At 38.3% G+C, this 26,671-nt stretch overlaps 1 protein-coding gene across 1 annotated transcript in view; it reads left to right on the top strand.

Annotated features, from left to right (window-relative positions):
• The window catches only part of CTNNA3 (catenin (cadherin-associated protein), alpha 3), a 1,923,005-nt gene that overhangs the window by 1,046,685 nt on the left and 849,649 nt on the right, over positions 1 to 26,671 (top strand). The gene's annotated exons all lie outside the window — the stretch shown is intronic.

Raw genomic sequence — 26,671 nt, 5'->3', positions numbered from 1 at the left:
GAGACGTTACTTTGCCAATAAAGGTTCGTCTAGTCAAGGCTATGGTTTTTCCAGTGGTCATGTATGGATGTGAGAGTTGGACTGTGAAGAAGGCTGAGCACCGAAGAATTGATGCTTTTGAACTGTGGTGTTGGAGAAGACTCTTGAGAGTCCCTTGGACTGCAAGGAGATCCAACCAGTCCATTCTAAAGGAGATCAGCCCTGGGATTTCTTTGGAGGGAATGATGCTAAAGTTGAAACTCCAGTACTTTGGCCACCTCATGTGAAGAGTTGACTCATTGGAAAAGACTCTGATGCTGGGAGGGATTGAGGGCAGGAGGAGAAGGGGACAACAGAGGATGAAATGGCTGGATGGCATCACTGACTCAATGGACGTGAGTCTGGGTGAACTCTGGGAGTTGGTGATGGACAGGGAGGCCCGGTGTACTGCGATTCATGGGGTCGCAAAGAGTCGGACATGACTGAGCGACTGAACTGAACTGAACTGAAGTACTAAAGATGTACTAAGAGAGTAAATTTCAGGTACTCCTTCCACACACATCCGAAAGGTAACTATGTGAAGAGACAGATGTGTTAATCACTTTAACTATAGTTGTGTTAGTTGCTCAGTCTTATCTGACTCTTTGTGACCCCATGGACTGTAGCCTGCCAGGCTCCTTCATCCATGGGATTTTCCAGGGAACAATGCTGGAGTGGCTTGCAATTTCCTTCTCCAGGGAATCTTCCTGGCCCAGGGATCGAACCCAGGTCTCCCACGTAGCAGGCAGACTCTTTACCACCTGAGCTACCAGGGAAGCCCAGTGTCATTCCCTTTAACTATTGATGTATACCAAATTATGTTGTGTAAATTGAAATTGAAAGTGAAAGTGAAAGTCATTCAGTCCTGTTTGACTCTTTGCAACCCCATAGACTATACAGTCCATGAAATTCTCCAGGCCAGAATACTGGAGCGGGTAGCCTTTATCTTCTCCGGGGGATCTTCCCAATTCAGGGATAAAACCAAGGTCTCCCTCATTGCAGGCAGATTTGTTAGCAACTGAGCCAGAAGGAAAGCCCAAGAATACCTGAGTGGGGAGCCAATCCCTTCTCCACCAGATCTTCCTGACCCAGGAATTGAACTGAATTTCAGGAAGATTCTTTACCAACTGAGCTATCAGGGAAGCCCATTGTGTACATAAAATACACATCAGTTCAATTCAGTGGCTCAGTCTGTCCAACTCTTTGCGAACCCATGAACTGCAGCATGCCAGGCCTCCCTCTCCATCACCAACTCCCGGAGATCACTCAAACTCACGTCCATCGAGTTGGTGATGCCCTTTCTCCTCCTGCCCCCAATCCCTCCCAGCATCAGAGTCTTTTCCAGTGAGTCAACTCTTCACATGAGGTGGCCAAAGTACTGGAGTTTCAGCTTTAGCATCATTCCTTCCAAAGAACACCCAGGACTGATCTCCTTTAGAATGGATTGGTTGGATCTCCTTTCAGTCCATGGGACTCTCAAGAGTCTTCTCCAACACCACAGTTCAAAAGCATCAATTCTTCAGTGCTTAGCTTTCTTCACAGTCCAACTCTCACATCCATACATGACCACTGAAAAAACCATAGCCTTGACTAGACGGACTGTTGTTGGCAAAGTAATGTCTCTGCTTTTTATTTTATTTATTTATTTTTTACTTTACAATATTGTATTGGTTTTGCCATACATCAACATGAATCTGCCATGGGTGTACATGTGTTCCCAATCCTGAACCCCCATCCCACCTCCCTCCCCATACCATCCCTCTGAGTCATCCCAGTGCACCAGCCCCAAGCTTCCTGTATCCTTCATCAAACCTGGACTGGTGATTTGTTTCTTATATAATATTATACATATTCTAATGCCATTCTCCCAAATCATCCCCCCACTCCTTCTCCCACAGAGTCCAAAAGACTGTTCTATACATCTGTGTCTCTTTTGCTGTCTCGCATACAGGGTTATCATTACCATCTTTCTAAATTCTATATATATGTGTTAGTATACTGTATTGGTGTTTTTCTTTCTGGCTTACTTCTCTCTGCTTTTTAATATGCTATCTATGTTGGTCAAAACTTTCCTTCCAAGGAGTAAGCGTCTTTTAATTTCATGGCTGCAATCACCATCTGCAGTGATTTTGGAGCCCCCAAAAATAAAGTCTGACACTGTTTCCACTGTTTCCCCATCTATTTCCCATGAAGTGATGGGACCAGATGCCATGATCTTCGTTTTCTGAATGTTGAGCTTTAAGCCAACTTTTTCACTGTCTTCTTTCACTTTCATCAAGAGGCTTTTAACTCCTCTTCATTTTCTGCCATAAGGGTGGTGTCATCTGCATATCTGAGGTTATTGATATTTCTCCCAGCAGTCTTGATTCCCTCTTGGTCTCCTCCAGCCCAGCGTTTCTCATAATGTACTCTGCATATAAGTTAAATAAGCAGGATGTTGGCAATTTGATCTCTGGTTCCTCTGCCTTTTCTAAAACCAGCTTAAACATCTGGAAGTTCACAGTTCATGTATTGTTTTAGCCTGGCTTGGAGAATTTTAAGCATCACTTTACTAGTGTGTGAGATTAATGCAATTGTGCGGTAGTTTGAGCATTCTTTGGCATTGCCTTTCTTTGATATTGGAATGAAAACTGACCTCTTCCAGGCCTGTGGCCACTGCTGAGTTTTCCAAATTTGCTGACATATTGAGTGCAGCACTTTCACAGCATCATATTTCAGGAGTTGAAATAACTCAACGAGAATTCCATCATCTCCACTAGCTTTGTTTGTAATAATGCTTCCTAAGGCCCGTTTGACTTCACATTCCAGGATATCTGGCTCTAGGTGAGTGATCACACCATTGTGATTATCTGGGTCTTGAAGATCTTTTTTGTACAGTGTTTCTATGTATTCTTGCCACCTCTTCTTAATATCTTCTGCTTCTTTTAGGTCCCTACCATTTCTGTCCTTTATTGAGCCCATCTTTGCATGAAATGTTCCCTTGGTATCTCTAATTTTCTTAAAGGGATCTCTAGTTTTTCCCATTCTATTTTTTCCCACTATTTCTTTGCATTGACCTCTGAGGAAGGCTTTTTTATATCTCCTTGATATTCTTGTGACAAATGAAAATGGGACTTAAAATGAAAGTTGGTTTTACATAGTTTTTCTTTTAAAGAAATTAACTTATACAACTAAATCTTCATTCATTTATATTTGAAGGTCTCTAAAGCAATTTTCTGAGATATCTGCATTGGTAAAATTGAACCAAGAAGTGACAACATTTTACATGTACCACTAGTCATGAATAATATTGAAAATTTTATGAAATAATTATATCCAATAAGATAAATGACCTCAAAGTTTTAAGGCTTCTAAAAATAATTAATTATTCCCATGCTATAGAATTGTCACAGAAAGTGAAAAAAGAAAATCCATTTAAGTATCTAGACATAATTCTGATAACAAAGCCTGACAAAGATAGTACAAAAATGAAAATTATAATGGATACTTCTTATGATTATAGATGTAAAGATGCAATATAAAATACTAGAAAAGTGAATCCAAACAATTAGGAAACCTTTACCATATCTTAGAAGACTATGGTTTAATATTATTTAATCAAGAAAACATTCATGTATTACATTAATGAGAGAAAATTGTAAAAACCTGATCATTTTCCTTGTTCAGTCTCTCAGTTGTGTCCGACTCTTTGCAACCCCATGGGCTGTAATACCAGGCTTTCCTGACCTTCACTATCACCCAGAGTTTGCTCAAACTCATGTCTATTGAATCATTGATGCATCCAACCATCTCATCCTCTACTATCCCCTTCTCCTCTTGCTTTCAGTCTTTCCCAGCATCAGGATCTTTCCCAATGAATCGGCTCTTTGCATCAGCTGGCCGAAGTATTGGAGCTTCAACTTCAATATCAGTCTTTCCAGTGAATATTCAGGGTTGACTGGTTTGATCTCCTTGCAGTCCAAGGGACTCTCAAAAGTCTTCTCCAACACCACATTTTGAATGTATCAGTTCTTCAGCACTCAGCCTTCTTAATGGTCTAACTCTCACAGTACATGACTACTGGAAAAATCATTGTTTTGACTATACAGACCTTTGTCGGCAAAGAAATGTCTCTGCTTTTTAATACACTGTCTAGGTTTGTCATAGTTTTACTTCCAAGGAGCAAGCATTTTAATTTCACACTGCAGTCACTTTTGGAGCAGTGATTTTGGAGCCTAAGAAAGTAAAGACTGTCACTCTTTCCATTGTTTCCCCATCTATTTGCTATGAATTGATGGGACTGGGTGCCATGATCTTTGTTTTTTGAATGCTGAGTTTTAAGCCAGGTTTTTCACTCTCCTCTTTTAGCTTCATCAGGAGGATCTTAAATTCCTCTTCTCTCTCTTCCATTAGGGTGGTATCATCTGCGTATCTGAGGTTGTTGCTATTTCTCCTGGCAATCTTGATTCTGGCTTGTGCTTCATCCAGCCTGACATTTTGCATGATGTACTCTGCATATAGATTAAATAAGCTGCGTGACAATATACAACCTTGATGTACTCATTTCTCAATTGGGAACCAGTCCAGTGTTTAATGTCCAGTTCTAACTATTGCTTCTTGACATGCATACAGGTTTCTCAGGAGGCAGATAAAGTGGTCTGGTATTCCCTTCTCTTTAAGAATATTCCACAGTTTGCTGTGATACACACAGTCAAAGGCTTTAGTGTATTCAGTGAAGCAGAAATGGATATTTTTCTGAATTCCCTTGCTTTTTCTATGATCCAGCAGATGTTGGCAATTTAATCTTTGGTTCCTCTGCATTTTCTAGATCCAGTTTGTACATATGGAACTTCTCAGTTCACCTACTGCTGAAGCCTGGCTTGAAGGATTTTTGACCTTTACCTTGCTAGCATGTGAAATGAATGCAACTGTGCAGTAGTTTAAATGTTTTTTGGCATTGCCTTCTTTGGGATTGAAATGAAAACTGACCCTTTCCAGTCCTGTGGCCATTGCTGAGTTTTCCAAATTTGCCAGCATATTGAGTGCAGCACTTTCACAGCATCATCTTTTAGGATTTGAAATAGCTCAGCTGGAATTCCATCACCTCCACTAGCTTTGTTCCTAAGGCAAAGTTGATTTCACACTTCAGGATACCTGGCTGTAAGTGAGTGATCACGCTGTCATGGTTATCTGGGTCATGAAGACTTTTTGTGTATAGCTTGTCGGTGTGCTCCTGCCGCCTCTTCTTCTTCTTTTAAATTTATTTGTTTTTTATTTGAAGGATAATTGCCACCTCTTCTTATTCTCGTCTTCATCTGTTAGGTCCATACCATTTCTTTCCTTTATTGTGCCCATCTTTGCATGAAACGTTCCCTTAGTATCTCTAATTTTATTGAACAGATCTCTAGTCTTTCCCATTCTATTGTTTTCCTCTATTTCTTTTCATTTTTCACTTAAGAAGACTTTCTTATCTCTCCTTGGAACTCTGCATTTAGATGGGTTTATATTTCCTTTTGGAGAAGGAAATGGCAACCCACTCCAGTATTCTTGCCTGGAGAATCCCAGGGACAGAGGAGCTTGGTGGGCTGCTGTCTATGGGGTTGCACAGAGTCGGAAACAACTGAAGTGACTTAGCAGCATATTTCCTTTTATCCTTTGCCTTTCACTTCTCTTATTTTCTCAGCTGTTTGGTAGGCCTCCTCAGACCACCATTTTGCCTTTTTGCACTTCTTTTTCTTGGGGATGGTTTTGATCACCACCTCCTGTACAATATTATGAACCTCCATCCATTCTTTTTCTAGCCCTCCATCTATCAGATCTAATCCCTTGGATTCATCTGTCATTCAACTGTATCATCATGAGGGATTTGATCATTTTGATAATGTCAAAATATGCTGATACAATGGGAAATCTATTTCTGGTTTTATGTGTAAAATGTTATTCATTAGCACCACCAACAAAATACTTTTGAGAAATATAAAAGTGAAACAGTATTTCCTTAACATGCTAAAAAATACCAAGCTTGCAGCAGTAACTAGGAGTAGCTGCTACTGCTTCTCTTCTCCTCCCCTTCACCCTCCTCCTCTTCTTTTCTTAATCTTCCTTTCTTTTATATAATTATAGATGTTTGGGCTTCTGTGATAAGACTAAGAAAGATAGTTACAGTATTATAAAATATTGGCCATATTCCCCATGTTGTACAACACATCCTTCAGTCTCATACTCTAGTTTGTGACTTTCCACTCCCCCATCCCTATATTTCATCATATTTTAATTAGAGATACAGGAAATTTTTTTTTTTAGGAAAAATTTAAAATACCAATAACAAGCAATGATTTTCTTAGTCACTAGAAAATTATACATCCACCTGAGTAAGGAATATATTTTGTATATATCTGAGTGAAACTAACTGGGCAGTCTCCTGGTATTAGACAAAGGGCAATTTGTTTCAATCCTTGGGGAATGCATTTCAACAATATAAATAAAGAAATTTAAAATATGTATTTTTGACTGAATACTTCCATTCCTAGGAAAATTTTATTTACCAAGGTGATTATCTCAAGTGTACCCCCAGAAAGGAAGAAAATAATTTAAAAATCATGGTATATTATAAAATATTCTGCCATTTTACTTTTCATGAAAAGTTTGTAGTAACATCAATTACAAATGAAGAAAAACAGTATAACTGAAACTTTATATATATATATATATATATATATTCAAACTACACATAAGAGAGAAAAAAAGAGATAAACATTGTGTGAAAGGAAAAAAAGAAACATATTCACAATATTTATTAATATTTTAGGAAAGTGAGAGGATATTTGTTTTCCTTTTTTATTTCCAAGTTTATTTTTAAAATATGTCTTAGTGGAATATAATAAAAATATATTAAAAGAGATAAGATCTCGCTCAGGGTACAAAGCTGAATAGATAGTTCATCAAAGGAGGATGCTCTGAATGCATGTCTCTAAGTACAGCAGTAATTAGAGGCATACCATGCTTCCTTTGGTAAGACAAAGTCCTAATGACAATTTACAGAAAGAGTTGGTGGGGGGGCGTCTAGCTTTTTGTCTATGTAGCTGCACAGCTTCAAGCTCACAGTGAACTATTCAGTGCTTTTGTTAAGTGAATGAATACACGCCCAAGTCTAGCTGGCCCAAATCTGTGGGACATTTTTGCGTGGACAACTTTGCTAAGCCCTCCATTAGCACAGGGACGGAAGAGAATAACCTAGGCAAGTTTGAATCGGCTATGGTGGCCCTAGTGGTAAAGAATCAACCTGCCAGTGCTGGGGACACAAGAGACGAGGGTTTGATCCCTGGGTCAGGAAGATCCCCTGGAGTAGGAAATGACAACCCACTCTAGTATTCTTACCTGGAAAATCCCAAGGACAGAGGAGCTTGGTGGGCTACCATCCATGGGGTCTCAAAGAGTCAGACATGACTGAATACATACACACATACATTGTCCCTAAAGTTAAATTCCAAATGTTATACTCAGGTGAACTTTATTTAAATTTAATATGGCAACAGAGTTTTTGTTATTATTAGCTCAAGCATAAAAGTTATATTTCTGAGCTTTACAAGTCACTTTAGAAGACTCTTATTTACTTGAAAACTTAAACTCATCTGAGTCCTAGCCAGTAGGAAAGCTCAGAGATCTCTACAGGAATGTATTCTTTAGTTTGGAATGGCATCATTGAATGCTTCTTTCCTAATGTAGATTAACTTTGATAAACAATTGCTGGTAGTTGAGTGCCAAATATATTCCTTTTTCCCCCCTTTGTGTAGCACAATGTGTCTGATAGACCATGATAAACCAATTGGATAATTATTAAAGCTAGGGAAAACATGGGTTAAGTTTTACTCTACCTCTGAAAGTTAAGTGAAAATTTCTCATGAAACTGTTTTCTCAGTTCTCCTTGGGAAAGTTTTGTAAAACAAAACACTGTAGGCACTCAGCTTAACTGCTCTAGCAGCAATATACAGATAAAATAGAGACTGGAGACTTAAGTGCCAAGGTTATGTTCAACCCCGCCCTCCATTTAAATTAAAGAAAGAAAGAAAGAAAAAAAAGGGAGGGAGAAGGGAGAAAGGGAAAGAAAAACAAGAAAAAACAATGATCCACTGGGAAAGTCACCCAATATTCACTGGAGCTTGCTTTGACTTAAATGTGCTAATTGAAGTAAGCCAAACTGTCGTCTCTCTCAATTCATTAGCAATATTGTAATTAAAAGAGCACCTTCAGTTCCAGAGGGTAATGACCTTTTTAATTGAACTCAGGGATTCAGATTGCTGCTGAACAGTAGTGGATTTAAACGCTGAATTCAAATGCCAAATTTTCTTCTGGTAAATGTACAATTAGGTGTCAGATGTGTGAATTGCACTAGTAATTTGCTTCTGTTTTTAATATATGGCCTTTCTTGGATTTCAGAGGAAGATAGAAGCTATGGAAATATTATCATGTGTTTGACTGACACTTGACTGATCATGATATTTGATTTCCCAAAGAAATTCTGTTGAAAATATTTAAACAAATTGATAAAATATTACCTAAAACAGTCACTATTTGTGCTTCCCCAGGACCTCTTGTCATTATGTAAACATATGTTTCTACATAGTTTTAATCAGTATTTTGTTAGGGTCAAATACTAGGTTATTGTTAACAACAAAACAAGAACAAAAATATTCCAAAACTCAGTAGCTTACACAAGATAGAAATGTACTTTTTTCACATTTGTTGTTGTTGTTCAGTTGCTAATTCATGTCCAACTCTTTGCAACCCCATGGACTACAGCACACCAGGCTTCCTTTCCTCCACTATCCCCCAGAGTTTGCTCAAACTCATGTCATTGAGTCAATGATACCATCCCGCCTTCTCCTTCTCTGTCACCCCATTCTCCTTCTGCTCTCAATCTTTCCCAACATCAGGGTCTTTTCCAGTGAGTCGACACTTCACATCAGGTGACCAAAGTATTGGAGCTTTAGCATCAGTCCTTCCAATGAATATTCAAGATTGATTTCCTTTAGGATTGACTGGTTTGATTTTGCTGTCCAAGGGACTCTTACGAGTCTTTTTCATATTCAGTCATGAATGAATATTTCAGGTTAGTCTTACTTCTGCTCTACGTCACTCATGGACTCAGGCTGATCGTAGCCTTGCCTTCTTCACCATGTGGTATCTGAGGTCACTCTGGTCAGCCTATATGAAAGGGTAGAGGAAGTGTGGAGAAGACAGGGCTGGTCTTAAGTCTATCAGTGTCATAGACTGCTTCTACTTACCTTCTATTCAAATGAATCATATGGTCTCTTCTAGCTACAGGGGAGATTGGGGGATGTAGTGATGCTGGTAGCCAGTGCCAAACTGCAGACCTATTACTAGTAAGGAAGGAAAAACTCGATTTTCTGGATGGCTACTGGCTCTATTATAATGTATATGCAGGATCATCTTCTATTTTCTCACATAACATTATTTTGTAAACAATAGACCCTTAATTTAGTGCAGGATATGATGTAAAAACCCTACTGTTGTTATTGTGTAATTGCTAAGTCATGTCCAACCCTCTTGGGACTCCATTGGCTGTAACCTGCCAGGCTCCTCTGTCAATGTAACAACTAGGTTATTATTTTTTATAATTGTCACAGTATCTTCTGAAAATGTAGCACTGGATTATACATCTAGCAGGAAAAAAAAAAAAAAAAGGTATGCTTGTTAAATGCAGCATGGTCTGCATTGATTTTTACCAATTTCATGTTCCCTTGAACAATGTAAAATGCACCACTATATACCTTGACTCAATAGGAAGATAGAATAATTTTCCAAATATTTGTCAAATTGTGCTTACTCTTGCAAGTATATCTGTTGCTAGTCACTGATCTTTTCACAAAGATTTTTTTGTTGTTGTTGAGAATGGTAAGATCTTAACATTTTAAGTTGGAAGGAATCCTGAAAATAAGCTAATTCTAGCTTTGAAGCTTTACTTTCCTCTCATATTCTTCCAAGTGGTTATTTTGCCTTTACATAAGCAGTTCCTAGGATGGGAAGATCATTGTCTCCATAACACTCAATTCAATATTTCAACATCTTTGACATTGGACTGTTGGAAATAGAAAGTGTCATCAAGCATCTATTCAAGTTCAAGGCACTGTGCTACTGCTTTTATATATCTTCCCTCATTTAGGCCTTATACCAAATTTATTGTTAACATGATTTATAGTTTAGAAAAAGAAGTGCTCAAAAAGGTTTAATGTCCAATGTCACATTGCTGCTTAATGAGAAGCGAAACTTTCTACTGGATTTTCTGGGTCCCATGCATTTTCCAAAAAGATGACTCTTTCACACTTACAAAAATTAAAAAAAAATCATCTACCTAGTAGGCATTACTCTATTGTTGAGGGTTCTTCCCATGATGACCCCTTGAAATATTTGAAATAAGCTCTATATGCCATACACTCCCTCTTCCCCATTGTAAAATTTATAGTCACTTCAGTGGTTACTTTTAGCTCTTTCATTGTCAGAAATGCTCTTCTTTAATAGTCTCCAGTTTATTTTTTGATAATTCCTCTCCATGTGATACTCAGAATGGAATGTAGTATTCCTAGATTGGCCCAAGTAGCATAATATAATATGAGACTATTATCTCACTTACACAGGCACTTTATTAATTTATCCCTATTGAATTAGCTTTTCAAAATCATGCCATAGTATTTATTTCTATTGAACTTAAAGTTAGCATATATTTTTATGTACTAATAAACTGTTGAATTATAGACCTTAGACATTTAATTATATTATCCTTTTTTCTTATTTTATACTATGAAAAAAGCTTCTGACAAGTCTGTTTGTGTCCTAAAATTTCTGTCAGTGAAACTAAAAAGAATCAAAGTGTGACTCTACTCCAAGGAAAGAACTGTTCCTAAAAATATAAAGCACTTTGCTGAAGTATTTACAGTATATTGTGTCTAACTCTTACTGCTACACTATAATGTGGATATCAGTCTATATTTTTATTCTTTGATATTGAGTAATTTTTCAAAGTTCGTAAAGAAGTTTAGAAGAAATATAAATCTATCGGTGTCTGGTTTTTTTCCTGCTATGCTATAGTGATAACAATAAATATATATTGGCCCAAAGGACTAACTAGTCATGAAAATATAATAGCAGGAGCTCAGTGGTATTTTTTAGCTGAACTTGTAAGGGTTTAATGCAATGCTTATATTAAAAGTGAGAGAGATTAAAACTATTGTATTCCAGTCTCTTAAATTGATACGCCTGTGAATTGTAAAACAAGTAAGATTTTCCTCCCATATCCAATTTTGAATGATTATCTCCAAAAGGAGGTAGGTCAACATTGCATTATCAAGTGTTAATACTTTATTCAGCTAAAGGACATGGGAGTCTTCATGTCTGCCAGGATGACCTTTTGGTGAGTTTGTCTGGGAAGGGATCATAAGTGGAGTAACTATGCAGTGTGATTAAACCAGTGTGGAATTACTAGAGGATGTTATTACTTACTCTTGATTCTGAAATGGGAGAAGAAAGTTAAAGCTCCACTGTATAGAGCTTCATCAAGGATACACAGGTCTGTTGTGCTCGTAAACTTCTTTTACTGGGAAATAGATACCCTTCTCACCTGCTTTGACTCTTGAAAAGTGAAATCCCATTGGTTGCTATTGTCTCCCCTACATCAGCAATCAAGGTCTATAAGAAGAAGTTGTCAGAGTGACCATTTGTAGAAACAAGGCAATTATCAACTAGAGGGTGTCAGGAATGAGTCTCTTCATATTTCTCCCTTCAGATTTTTAGATCTTAAGACAGAAAATAGACTGTATTTCTTCCAACCCTTTCACAACACTGAGTACAGTGCTCAGCATAAAGTAGGCAGCTTACACATTTGTTGATTAAAGATTTAACTTTATGGCTTACTAGTCTCACGTGAAATATTTCTCTTTTGCTCTCATCTCTGTTCTCTACACACAAACAACGACAATGTGAACTAGCCAATAGGTGACAGGAATTTTTACACATCATTTTAACTCTTATTTCCTTATATGTTGAGGGTTTTTATTCTAAATGTATGTACAGTGGAAATGCACAGATTTTTCAGAAATGCTTTTAAATTCTAAGATGATTTCCCCTCATTACTTAGCATATTGCTTCTCTCACTGTCAACTGGTGTGTACTAAGGGAATGCAAATTAACTGTATTATTAATTTAAGTAAGACATAATTAGTAAAGTAAATCTTCTGCCAAAAACCACATACCACATTCCAAAGCCAAGTATAAATGAGCTATGATTAGCCTGCTGTCCCCCTTTATTAGTGTAGATTAATGGTATATTTGCTGTGGGTATAAGGATGCTGTGGGTATAGAAAACATGTGTGTTTTCTAGAAGACTTAGGATGATTTATGCATTATGAAGGGAATTTCCTATCTACTGTCTTGTAGCAAAATCCCAGAATTTAATCAATGTGAAAAACCAGGTTTGATTGGACAAAAGTCAACTGATTAAAAAGCATGAGTCATATTTGTAGGCAGAATATTTAAGGAACTAAGTAACTTAATTTCTCTATCAGTCAGTAGCAAACATGTGTTCTCTTCATGCAAGTATCTCAGTGTTTGTTTTCCTGCCATGGACCATTGTCTAGACTGGGTAGCATTGTTGGCAATGAATGCTTTTAGAAACATTCTTGACTAGAGGAAACACAGGGAGTAGCAATCCATTAATGAAGCAGATTCACATCGATTAATTACATTCCAGTTCCTCTGTTCAGGCCTGCAGCACAACTCCAGGAGGGAAAAAATATGAGACAAGGAGGAGAAAAGCCCTCAAATTAAATTTTCAAGTCTGATTTATGAGACTGTTTCAGCCTTTGAAACTCTGGTGTTTTTTTTCCCCCTAACTTCAATTATTTGTTTCCTGCTTCCCTGACTAGGCTGTTCTAAGACACCTTGGTTTTTGGCTTCTTGCCTGTATCAGTCTCTTCCCGGCTTGTTCTCATTACAGTTTTCTGTCTGATAGGAGTGAAGACCCTTGAAACTGGGAATCCAGACTATATAGAACAAAGCCTCTTGTTGGCAATGGGCAGTTAAAAGACAACACAGGCTATTAACTTATACTATTGTTTTCTGGTAGTCATTGCAGGGCACTGCATGCACGTCATTATTCACATTCGAGGTCACCATTCTAGGCCCCAGTGGGATTCATTTTTATCAAAAACTAGTAAGTAAGATAGCTGTATGAGATCCTGTGTAGTGTAATGGCATTTAGGATGTTTTTGATGGCCTTGACTCTTCACAGTCATGCCCTGTGGATATAAGACAAAGTGCTTTAGGCTTAATTTGCAGTGTTAACTGTAATGCCATTGCTTCTATTTATAGAGGATTGTGGGATTTTGAAAGATGAGGCATTGAGTAGGGTGGTGGGAAGGAAAGATAACCATAAAAAAATAAAATTACAAGAGCATCAGTGGAAAGAAAGAAAATGTATAAACCTAAACTGGGAATAGGGAGTTTACTCTAACTGAAAGAATAAAGAAAAGAGAGGGGGGCAAGTAATAAAGATCTCTAGAAAATTAATTGTAACAAGTTTCGGAGGCCCTTTGTGAAGAATTTGGGATGTACTTAATAGGTATTGGAACCGTTATGAAGATTTTTGAAGAAGGAAAGTGACAAAATCAAAGATGTGCTCCAGGAAAACCAATTTCACTCAGCAAGAGTGATGGGGTATCAGGTCTGTCTATTCACAGGAGTGATCACAGAGGGGAAAGATGAGGTTAACGGCAGAGACTTCTGGGTAGTAGTGACAAGATTACACAGCTAACTGGGATCAGGGAAAGAAAGAAGCAAGAATTCAAATGACTATAGAATTTCAAATCTGGGTAAGTAGGAGTATATGATTGAATTATCTGATATAGGAAAACAGGAGAAGGAACAAATGGTAAGTTTGGTTTAAACATGATCAATCTGAAATATTAGTGGGATACATGTATAGGTATGGAGTAATTGACTCGAACATACAATAAAGAATATGGCTAAAGACCAGACTTATGTTTCATTCATGGGATCAGATGCTGCTGCCAAAGAAGAGAATGAAAAGATGGAAAAAACAACATCTAAGAACAAGACACTGAGAACATGCCACCAAATTTGGAAAACTCAGCAGTGGCCACGGGACTGGAAAATGTCAGTTTTCATTCCAATCATAATGAAAGGCAGTGCTAAAGTATGTTCAAACTACCACACAATTGCACTCATTTCACATGCGAGTCAAGTAATGGTCAATATTCTCCAAGCCAGGCTTCAACAGTATGTGAACTGAGAACTTCCAGATGTTCAAGCTGGATTTAGAAAAGGTAAGGGAACCACAGATCAAATTGCCAACATCTGTTGGATCATACAAAAAGCAAGAACATTCCAGAAAAACATCTGCTTCATTGACTATGCCAAAGCCTTTGACTGTGTGGATCACAACAAACTGTGGAATATTCTTGAAGAGATGAGAATACCAGACCACCTTTACCTGCCTCCTGAGAAACGGACTACAGGTCAAGAAGCAACAGTTAGAACAGGACTTGAAACAATGAACTGGTTACAAATTGGGAAAGGAGTATGTCAAGGCTGTATATTGTCACCTGGCTTATGGAAAAGGAGTATGTCAAGGCTGTATATTGTCACCTGGCTTATGGGAAAGGAGTATGTCAAGGCTGTATATTGTCACCTGGCTTATTTAACTTATATGTAGAACACATCATGTGAAATGCTGGGCTGGATGAAGCACAAGCTGGAATCAAGATTGCCAGGAGAAATATCAATAACCTCAGATATGCAGGTGATACCACCCTTATGTCAGAAAGTTAAGAGGAACTAAAGAGCCTCTTGATGAAGGTGAAAGAGGAGAGTGGAAAAAGGTGGCTTAAAGATCATTCAAGAAACTAAGATCATGGCGTCCAATCCCATCACTTCATGGCAGATAGTTGGGAAAACAATGAAAACAGTGATGAACTTTGTTTTCTTGGCCTCCAAAATCAGTGCAGATTTTGATGGCAGCCATGAAATTAAAAGACATCTGCTCCTTGGAAGAAAAGCTATGACCAACCTAGACATCCTATTAAAAAGCAGAGACATTACTTTGCCAACAAAGGTTCATATAGTCAAGGCTATGGTTTTTCCAGTGGTTGTGTATGGATATGAGAGTTGGACCCTAAAGAAGGCTGAGCACCAAAGAATCGTTTCTTTGGAACTGTGGTGTTGGAGAAGACTCTTGAGAGTCCCTTGGACTGCAAGGAGATCAAGCCAGTCAATTCTAAAGGAAATCACCCTGAATATTCATTGGAAGTACTGATGCTGAAGCTGAAACTCCAATACTTTGGCCACCTGATGCTAAGAACAGACTCATTAGAAAAGACCCTGATGCTGGGAAAGATTGAAAGCAGGAGGAGAAGGGGATGACAAAGGATGAGATGGTTGGGTGCCATCACCGACTCGATGGACATGAGTTTGTGAAAGCTCCAGGTATTGGTGATGGACAGGGAAGCCTGACATGCTGCAGTCCATAGGATCGCAAAGAGTCGGACATGACTTAGTGACCAAAAAACAACAGCAAGAGCATCAACACAGGAAAGAAACTAAGAATTCAGATACTGAAAGAGCTGATTTCAATACAATAGGTGGCCAATATGACAAATGTGTTGTTGTGAGGTCTAAGAGTGACGTAGTCCAGGCAGTTACTTGAGGATTTTGAGCGTAAGGATGTGGTCACAAGCTTTGTTGACCAAGCTTTGTTGTTGTCCAAGCTTTGTGGAGTAGGGACTTTTACATGAGGATATTGACCTAGGAGATCAAAGTAAGGAAGGGAGGAAGGAACATGGGATGGATTTTATTCATTTACTCACTTTAGAAATATTGTTTCTAATGATCTGTTATGTGTTAGGCAATGATCTAAGGTCTGCAAAATCGGTAGTGAGTAAATCAGATCCAGGCCCTTCTCCCATGGCAATCCCTGTGTAGAGGGAGCATGAGGACAGTAAATGACACTGAGAGGTAGAAGTAGTTCCAATAAAGTTTGATCAATCAAAATTCAAAGGAACTTTAGGGGTTTGGAGAAGAGGGAAAAATTCTTTGGGGAGTCTCAAGAAGGGGGCATAACTTACCCATCTATAGGACGATAGCAAAGAGGTTTAGAAGAGAAAATAGGCCATCCTTTGAGAGCTTTGTTGGAGATATCTTTGAGGGGAAATCAGATATCAGAACAAGATGCTGAAAGGAGTGTTCAGAAGTGTTTGCTAGTGATTTCCAGAGAGTATGGTGGAAGGTTTGTGAATAGTTACAGAGGGGTTTGAAACTGTCAGATTAATTTGCATAGCCTTTTGGGCCCTGGACTTCTTGTGGTGCCTAAAATAAACAGAGACAAAGGGTTTTGTAAGATTAATGCTGATGGTTCCTCAGACACTGTGTGTGATTAGGATTGAGGCCATGGGATGGGGAGTGAGGAGGATTGACTGTGAGCAGGTAGATTTCAGTGGGTTTCCTCTTCAGATGTATCTGCAGTGATGTACAGATGAACAGTGTGGATGCCCTCACTGACCAAGGTGACAAAGAGATGAGCAGTGGACATGGACATGAATCTAAGAAAACTCCAGGAGATAAGGACAGGGAAGCCTGGCATGCTGCAGTCCATGGGGTTGCAAAAAGTTGGATGCAACTGAACAGATGAAAATATTGTTGATTAGCAATGTTGTTAATTTCAGGTGTGTGGCAAAGTGATTCAGATATATATATATCCATTATTTTTAAAGTTCTTCCCTCATTTAGGTTGTTACAGAATATTGAGCAGAGTTCCCTGTCATACAGTAGGTCCTTGTTAGTGATACATTTTAAATACAGCAGTATGTACACATCAATCCCAAATTTCCAATTTATCCGTCTCCCCAGCCCTTCCCTCCTTGGTAACCAAAGTTTGTTCTCTAAGTCTGTGAGTCTGTTTTGTAAGTAAGTTCATTTTTATAATTTTTTAAGATTCTGCTTATAAATGATATCATATATTTGTCTCTGTGTGACTTACTTCACTTAATATGATAACCTCCAAATTCAACCATGTTGCTACAAATGGCACTATTTCATTCTTTTTAATGGCTGAGTAATACGTATACAGGTACCACATCTTTATCCATTCCTCTGTCAATGGACATTCATGTTGCTTCTGTGTGTTGGCTCTTGTAAATAGTGCTGCAATGAACATTGGGGTGCACATATCCCTGTGAACCGTGTTTTTCTCTGGATATATGCCCACGAGTGGATTTTCTGGATCATATGGTAGCTCTATTTTTATGTTTTCAAGGAACTTCCATACTGTTCTGCACAGTGACTGCTCCACTTTACATCCCCATCGATGGGGTAGTAGGGTTCCCTTTGAGACGAAACAGTTTTATGACACCTATCTATTAGCAGCAGAGCTTCCAGACAATGATCTGGAATACAGGGAACAGATTCCCGCACTCCATCTCTGGGATCTTGTCTTGTTCAGGCAAAAACTGTACAAAATGTAAGAACCAAGACAGAAGGATCGAGTTAAACATGGGCTCCAATTCTAGAAAGAAACTGCTAGGAGGAGAGTCATCAGGCAGGTTACAACGCAGGAATCAAGGCAGATATGATGGCCTGAAACCTGGACCAACATATGGCTGAATTCTAGCGCAGTGCAACTCAAGGGCTCATGGAGACTTGGGGCTCATTTCTGACACTGTAAATCTCAGATTTAGTTGAAACACAATTTCATTCCAAGTTCTGCTAATACATCTTTTAGCCAAACCTGCCAGGATGATTGGTGAACCAATGAGGATTAACCAGGAGCCTGAAATGACCCTAGGAATGCAGGTGACATTCAGTGGCCCAGCAGCCTAGAAGTGTGGAGGAGCGAGTCCAGCAGGGGAGAACTGAGATGGGATGAGATGAGAGCTGAAATGGGAATGAAGGCAGTGGTGGGCCTCAGTGTGGAGAAAGTTCTGATAAGCCCATGAAAAATTTTGTTGGTTTAAAAAATCAGTCTGCTCACAAAGGATTTTTATTTTTAATTTTTTAACTGAAAGAGGAAACATCAGATGTTCACTGTGTGTTAACTTGACAAAGCAACTTGCGCACATAAAGTATGGTTCTCCTCTAATCTCTTTCTGGGTCACAGGACTACTGATACTGCAAAGATAAGCTGAAGTGTTCACATGGGGCTTGGAGATTTGCAGCTTTGGAGATATATACACATATTTCATTTGAGAGTAGAAAGAACAGCTAACGCTTTTCCCAGTGGGTTTGAGCAAAGAAGCTAAGCCAAAAGCTCACAGGCTGGCAAATGTCATCAGACAGGAGATTTATTCTGATAGACTGTGCTGCTTTTTTGGAAGAGACACCTTTTGTTACTCTAAGAACAAGATCTTGGTGTCTTTAGTCTGTGTGATGCAACAAGAAGTAATGATGGCAATATCAGTATCTTCCTGATGGTCATAAAAGTATTGAATACTTCAAGAAAATTACAAAAATTTCAGAGAGAATTGTGCCTCTAAACACAAGTATCATGTAGCTTATATTCTCATAAAGAAACAGTTGATTTTATACCAAATAGATATAACGGTCTGTTTGACTGGCTTCTTTCCATGCTTTCCTTTTTTTTTTTTTAAAATTTTTTCTTGCTAGAGAAAAGCAGAACACAGAAAAAGTTGTACAAAATACATTTGAATCAGTTCTAATGAGATGGATGAAACTGGAACCTATTATACAGAGTGAAGGAAGCCAGAAAGAAAAACACCAATACAGTATACTAACGCATATATATGGAGTTTAGAAAGATGGTAACAATAACCCTGTGTACGAGACACCAAAAGAGACACTGATGTATAGATCAGTCTTATGGACTCTGTGGGAGAGGGAGAGGGTGGGGAGATTTGGGAGAATGGCATTGAAACATGTATAATATCATGTATGAAACGAGTCGCCAGTCCAGGTTCGATGCACGATACTGGATGCTTGGGGCTGGTGCACTGGGACGACCCAGAGGGATGGTATGGGGAGGGAGGAGGGAGGAGGGCTCAGGATGGGGAACACAGGTATACCTGTGGTGGATTCATTTCGATATTTGGCAAAACTAATACAATATTGTAAAGTTTAAAAATAAAATAAAATTTAAAAAAAATGATAAAAAAAGGAAAAAAAGAAAGTTGTACAAATCAAAGACAGTGTCCAAGAACCTAGAACATTAGAATAGAAAAGACATCAGAAATCACCTGGTCTCATGAAGGTGATTAAACAGAAGGGAAGCTGACCTTGCTGGGATTACACAGCCCTAAGACCTGAAGCGGGACACTGATGCCAAGTCCAGATCTATTCAACAGCTGCCCTTTTCTCTCAGGGCACATATGACCCTCACTCTTCTGTGGGTAAGACATCCCCTTCAAGTTCAAAGGGCTTCCATGGTGGCTCAGCTGGTAAAGAGTCTGCCTGCTTTATGTGGGAGATCTGGGTTAGGAAGATCCCCTGGAGAGGGGAAAGGCTACCCACTCCAGTATTCTGGCCTGGAGAATTCCATGGACTGTATAGTCCATGGGGTTGCAAAGAGTTGGACAAGACTGAGCAACTTTCAAGTTCAAAATTGTGCCTATGAATAAAGGCTTAAAATGAAGATAGCCCTAGAGAAGTGGCCTCAGGAGTTCACTGTTGCTATCAATGCTTTTAGAACCATACATTTAGATGGAGAGTCTCTGAAGAGGGTGAATCCAGGTGCAGAGTGTGGAGAGGGGGTTGATAAACTTGGCTTCCTTTTGTAATGGAAAGAATGACCTTTGGCTTGAGGACCTGAGTCTCATAATGGATGTCACACTTCTCTTAACATGGATGTTATATTTACAACTGAGGGAAATCTAGTCTCTTTACTTAATAGCCTAGGAAAGATAGAGGTGTAGGTGAGAGTACAGTGTTTGGGGAGAACATCAATACACTGATACACTGAGGTGTTAAATATGAAAGCATGATGGACAGTGTAGATCATGAAAAACTGCATATAGTATGTAGAAAGAAATGTAAATTTCCTGATGGAGGATCATGCTCAGATTTGATTTATGTTACTTCAGAAGTACGTGTGTCATTAGAGAGAAAGAGAATAAATAGTAGTCTTTAAAGTAATTTTTCCTATTCATTTAACAAATGTTTATGGATTGCCTGCTCTATTATAAGTTCTGTTTGAGTCCCTTGGGGTAGGTACATCAGTGAACAAAATAAATGAAAATTTCTGCCCTCATGAAGTTTCCTTTCTCTTTATAGCAAACTTTACATTACTATACACACAAACACAGGTGTTACTATACAGAGTTTCATATATAGTGGGGAATTTATTTCTTAGACAAGTTAATTTTTAGGAAAATGTGATTTTTTGCCTTTTTTCCTTGAAACTTAACTCTGAGTAAGGTTTAACTCCACTAGGTCCAATTAGAAATTTTGGAACACAAAAATGAAGTAATATTTGCATTCCGAAAAGAAGCACAATGATGATGGTGATGATGTAGAATAGGTGATGTCTAAGACTAACACCAGGGAGACTCATCCACCTGCCATTTCACTGAAAAGAAATAAGTAAACAAAATGTGACAATAAGATAACATTTAAAAAATATTGATATAGAAGAAAGAGGACTTCAGAATCACTCTCAGGACTTCTCCTTAGGTAATGGGATGATAGGTACTGAGAACAAAAAAGGACAGTTTAATATAGGAGAAAGCATTTTTATATCCCTTCATTCAATAAACATTCACAGAAACTATAAAGTGCTATGCCAGTGTGAGCTCTTACCACTTGTTGGTGCTTATGCTTTTATTCATAACTTGGAAAGACTTTTTAGTCCTCCTTGTAATATATCATCATGCCATAAAGCTGATTACAAGTTTCAATGTTAAAAGAATCACACTCTGGCTGCCTTCTCATTCAGTACTCACAATTGCAGTCTGGGCTCATAAGGACAAATACAGTCCATGGAATTCTCCAGGCCAGAATACTGGAGTGGGTAGTCTTTCTCTTCTCCAGGGGATCTTTCCAATCCAGGGATAGAACCCAAGTCTCCCACACTGCAGGCAGATTCTTTACCAGCTGAGCCACAAGGGAAGCCTAATAATACTGGAGTGGGTAGCCTATTCCTTCTGCAGCAGATCTTCCTGACCCAGGGATTGAACTGGGGTCTCCTGCATTGCAGGTAGATTCTTTACCAACTGAGCTATCAGAAAAGCCCATTTGTAATATATCATCATGCCACAAAACTGATTCCAAGTTTCACTGTTAAAAGAATCACACTCTGGCTGCCTTCTCATTCATTACTCACAATTGCAGCCTGGATTCATAAGGACAAAGGTAGAAGCCATGACTGAGTAATGAGAGAATCGAGAACTGCTGTCAACAAATTGACTCATCAGCATTCTTTTACAGAAATCACCTATTGGCTTATTAAAGTCAATTGTTTGTGGGTACCAAGTTCCTTAGCCACAGTTATCAAAGTTGCTGTGAGAGAGACAATGAAGACTGTGCTGGGAGCTTGGGAAAGCTGGTTGAGTATCATCTCATGTAGTGTTTTAGTCCTACTTCTCACCTTCTAACTCTCTTCCTTACTCTCTCTCTCTCTCTCATTTCTTTATCTGTCTCTCCCTCCCTACTTCCTTTCCTCTTGTTCTGCCACCATCCCTTACTCCTATCCTCTGTCACATACCAGCTGATCTTGGTAACATTACTGTTACTCATCTAATATTTGGTAGACATTTATCAAGCATTTATTAAGTGACTGGCAATTTCTCCCCTTGGGAAATTCAATGAATAACACAGACTCTGCACATAAGGAACAGGAGACAGGTTTTTAAATCTATTACTACAATATTAATGCCATAAATTATAAAGACAGTGTTTTTCCAATATGGTATAGAAGGTAAAGTGAGAAGCTACATTGTATCCATATACATTTATTTTTTCTTGGTGCTTATGTAACTTTGGAGATTGGAATAAAGTCAGATGATAGAAATATCAATTTGTATCAGTTAAGAGTTCTCCAGAAGGAATTTGCTTATGTGGATATGGGGGCTAGCAAGTCTAAATGTACAGGACAGACTTGTTAGAAACTCGTACAAGAGTTAATGTTGCAGTCTTGAGTCTAAAACTGGCAGGCTGGAAACTTAGGATTCTTACATTTCAGTCTTGAGACAGAATTACTTCTTCTCCCTGAAACCTGTTTTTCCTCTTAAGGCTACCAACTAATGGGATGGGGCCCACCCACATTATTGAGGGTAATCTCCTTTACTTAAAATCAACTGATTATAAGTGTTAATCATATTTATGAAAAATAACTTTATAATAACATGAAGACAATTGCTTGACCAATGACTGGGCACCATAGCCTACACAAGTGGGTATATGAAATTAACCATCACACTGCTTATATATGAAAATATTTCCCTATAAATTTCTGTATCCCTTTCATATTCCTTTCATTTCTATGGCCACAGAGATACAAAAGTTCATGTAGTGATGATGCACAGTAGCCACTTTTTGGCTTGAATGTAATGAATCAAATATAACTGTACCAAGGAACTCAATCACAAAACTATGCTGTTTTACTAAACATGGACATATTTATTAAACATAAAACATTCAATATAAATCTCTTGGAATATAATGAGATCTATTTTCTCCATCTCTAGTTGGAAAACAACTAAGACAAAATTGAGACTTCTTTTTATATAACAGTCTTTAGGGATGGGAATGAACTGAAGATAAAAGTTTTTTTTTTTTTCCTCCTCTGATGGGCCAAAGCTGGATGAGGTACTACAAATGTATAAAAATTCTAACTCTTAGATGTATTGAAATTATTCCCTTAGGACACCACCTTAAAACTCAGCCCTAATCCTGTGGTTCTGGCTAGGATGAAGAGTTAAGGAGCTTAGAACCAAGGGAAAGGGGGTATGTGTTAGTGGGCCCCATGTATCACAGATACTCACTTGGTATCTGGTCTTTAGAGCTGGCTCAATGCAATCTGTAACTGTAAACATCTACTTCATGATTAATGGGACTTAGACCCAAGGAAAAAGTTCTCTGCATCACTTTCTACATCATTAGAGCTAAAGACAACAGAGTTCAAATGCCAAGAAAGGGTTCAGGTTGAGCTGCTGTGGACATCAGTTGGAGACAAATACCTTGCTTTGGAGTATGAGGGAGTGAGGAGTGGATTTAAACAGTGTAAGAGAAATGATAAGCTTTTAGCTTCTTTCTCTGGGGATAAATGCACAAAATCCTTACATTGCTAAGAATCATTTCTGCAAGTAGAGTTGCACATCATTTTTCTTCTCTTCATGTTTCCTTAGTGGATTTGAAAGTACATATAAATTTTCATAGTATTTTCACATGGTGACTAAGATACATATTGCATTATTAAACCCCATTCATATTACTCTTAAATTTGTACATGTGTAGAACTAGAGAAGATGTGAATGAAACGTGCTATCAATTTTTTATATTGGCATATATGAGCAATGAGATTTAAAGATTTTAAAAATGAAAATATCAGCTTTAATGAAATATTATGAAATTAAAATTTGGTGTTATATGCATATGATTTTTTTACTTTAATAGACAATTTTGAATTTTTAAGTAAAAGGAATTTAAAAACAAAAGTAATTTTATTTTTGCATATTTATATTGAGTTAATCTTTCATAACATACACTTGCATTCTTGCCATTAATTAAAATTGCATTTTATTTTAAATCCTTTTGAATCAGCACTGTCAATAAGGCACAAATTAGTAGAAAATTTTGATTAAAGCAATACAATATAATGTTTTCATAAAGGCAAGGAACATAAATGCTATGGATATACATATGAGTTTATGCACTGTTTGCTTTATTTTATTGCTAATATAACCATTGCCATGTCACCAACAGAACACTCAGGTTTATAAGTATTAAACTTAGTGTCTGATCTTTTGTCACTTTTAGGCATCTAAAAATCGTTGCTTGACACATACTTCTAATTTGTCATTTAGAAATAATATTTTTAAAGTAATGCAATGATAGAACATGTTTCATTGAGCCTCAGTTTTATTTGTGACTTTTAAATATTTAGACATGAGATATATGGGCCTCCACTTGGACTTTTGCTGTGGGCCCTGCAAATGTAGGAGAAGCCACCAGCCTCCTCAAGGAGCTCCAACTCTTCCCATAGATGGTGACAATCGTTAACTCTTGAATCAGGGTGGGAGCAAAGGAGATGAAATAAGCAATGTCATTATTATCTCTACCTTTGTCTCTGTGCACCCAGTAAACAGACTTCATTTCTTTCTTAAGAGCTGGATATCTAAAAATGTTAATTCAGGAAAACTATGTAGGTGGGCCTGAAAGAATTGAAATAGACTGTAAGTAAGTTATTGAAATTAGCCCTCAGAAATCATTTTACAAAAGGGGACATTTGAGTTGGATCTGGAAAGATGAATAGAACTCCTCCAGGTGGATAAATTGTGTGTGGGAAGAGGTACACTAGGAAAAGGAATAAAAAGCAGGGTGCATTTAGAATATTTCAGAATGTTCAGATGACTAAAACACTGGGTAGGAGGGAGGAAGTAGAAGGAGAAGGGCTGGAAAACTAGAACAGACAAGGGCATTACACATCCTCCTGAGAACTTGGACTTGGTATGGTAGGGAATTGTTAAGCGTTTCAAGCAGGCAAGTGACATGGTTGATTTTGCCTTTTTAAAATATCGCTTTAAAACTTTGGTTTTCAAATTTTAGCACACATGGTAATCACTTGGAGGGCTCTTTGGGACACAGATGGTTGGGCTCCACCCCCAGAGTTTCTGACTCAGTAGGACTGGGGTAGAACCCAAGAATTTGCATGTCTAACAAATTCCTGAGTGATGCTATGCTGCTGATATGGGAACTATGCTCTAAGCAGGACTGCTCAGCAAAAGGAGGATAGTTGGTGAATAGTTCAGGGAGGCAAAACCACAGACAGTAGATGAGATATGGGAATATTATGATAGATCAGACAAAAATAATGATAATTTTATTATAGAAGCTGTGATGCAAGGGCTAAATAAAAGTTTTAGAAAGTAGTAACTCGACTTTGTGACTAAATAAATTTGGACAATGGAGATAAGAAAAACAGAGATGTTGAGAATCACTTAGTATCTGGCCAGCTTGGCTTTGGATACGTGAAAGAGCCCAGGTTTGTAATCTATGAAGAGTCAGGAAGAGAGAGAAAGGATTTGTATTTTAATTCCAGGTCGTTGGTGTAAAGGTGTCGTCTAATGCAACTCTGGATCACCTAGCTTTGGGTATGCTAAAGCACAAGAGAGGGAAAAGTCATTCATCTACTGGATACACTACTACATTTGCAAACACTTGAAGTAAATACTGTTACTATACTAATATTTTATTAACCTGTTATAGTTAGTGTGTGTATACTAAGTTGTTTCAGTTGTGTCCAGATCTTTGCAACCCTATGAACTGTAGACTGCCAGACTCCTCTGTCCATGGAATTCTCCAGGCAAGAATACTGGAGTGGGTTGCCATGCCCTTCTCCAGGGGATTGTCCCAACTCAGGGATCAAACCTGTGTCTCTGAAGTCTCCTGCATTGACAGATGGGTTCTTTACCACTAGTGCCACCTTCTAAGCCTGTTATAGTCAATGCACCTTCACAATTATATTGCTTTGTGTGTGGTGAAGGATTGCTCTTCTTTTGGGAGATTGACTAAAGTCTATGACTTCACTCCTCTCTTACAAGAAAGAGCTGTCAGAATGGGCATTTTTGCTTCATGATGGTACTATTATGTGATTTTTTTCTCTCTAAATAGTGTGTCTTTATTCTTTATAAATATTACTTTAGGTTTAATAACATTTGCTATTATTCTCTTACATAAATGGAAGGAGATAAATCACCCTTAACATTTGAATGGATCAGGGCAATGGATAAATGGAGGCTCCCCTTCCATTTGTCTAAATATGTAAATGTTGTAAACCAAGCTAACAAGCTCTTAAATATGTTCTAGTTCTCTACCTTCACACACACTCACATACTTATATTCACATAACATCCAATTTTAAATCTTCCCTGGGGGCTTAGTTGGTAAGTTCAGTTCAGTTCAGTCACTCAGTCATGTCCGACTCTTTGCGACCCCATGAATCGCAGCACGCCAGTCCTCCCTGTCCATGACCAACTCCCAGAGTTTACCCAAACTCATGTCCATCGAGTCGGTGATGCCATCCAGCCATCTCATCCTCTGTCATCCCTTTATCCTCCTGCCCCCAATCCCTCCCAGGATCAAGGTATTTTCCAATGAGTCAACTCTTCGCATGAGGTGGCCAAAGTATTGGAGTGTCAGCCTCAGCATCAGTCCTTCCAGTGAACACCCAGGACTGATCTCCTTTAGAGTGGACTGGTTGGATCTCCTTGCAGTCCAAGGGACTCTCAAGAATCTTCTCCAACACCACAGTTCAAAAGCATCAATTCTTCGGCGCTCAGCCTCCTTCACAGTCCAACTCTCACATCCATACATGACCACTGGAAAAACCATAGCCTTGACTAGATAGACTTTTGTTGGCAAAGTAATGTCTCTGCTTTTGAATATGCTATCTAGGCTGGTCATAACTTTCCTTCCAAGGAGT

The sequence above is a fragment of the Bison bison genome, unplaced genomic scaffold, assembly GCF_000754665.1.
Source record: "Bison bison bison isolate TAMUID 2011002044 unplaced genomic scaffold, Bison_UMD1.0 scf7180017864309, whole genome shotgun sequence".
Taxonomy (NCBI): domain Eukaryota; kingdom Metazoa; phylum Chordata; class Mammalia; order Artiodactyla; family Bovidae; genus Bison; species Bison bison.
Note: the sequence above shows the minus strand (reverse complement) of the source record. Positions and strands in the feature narration are given on the sequence as shown.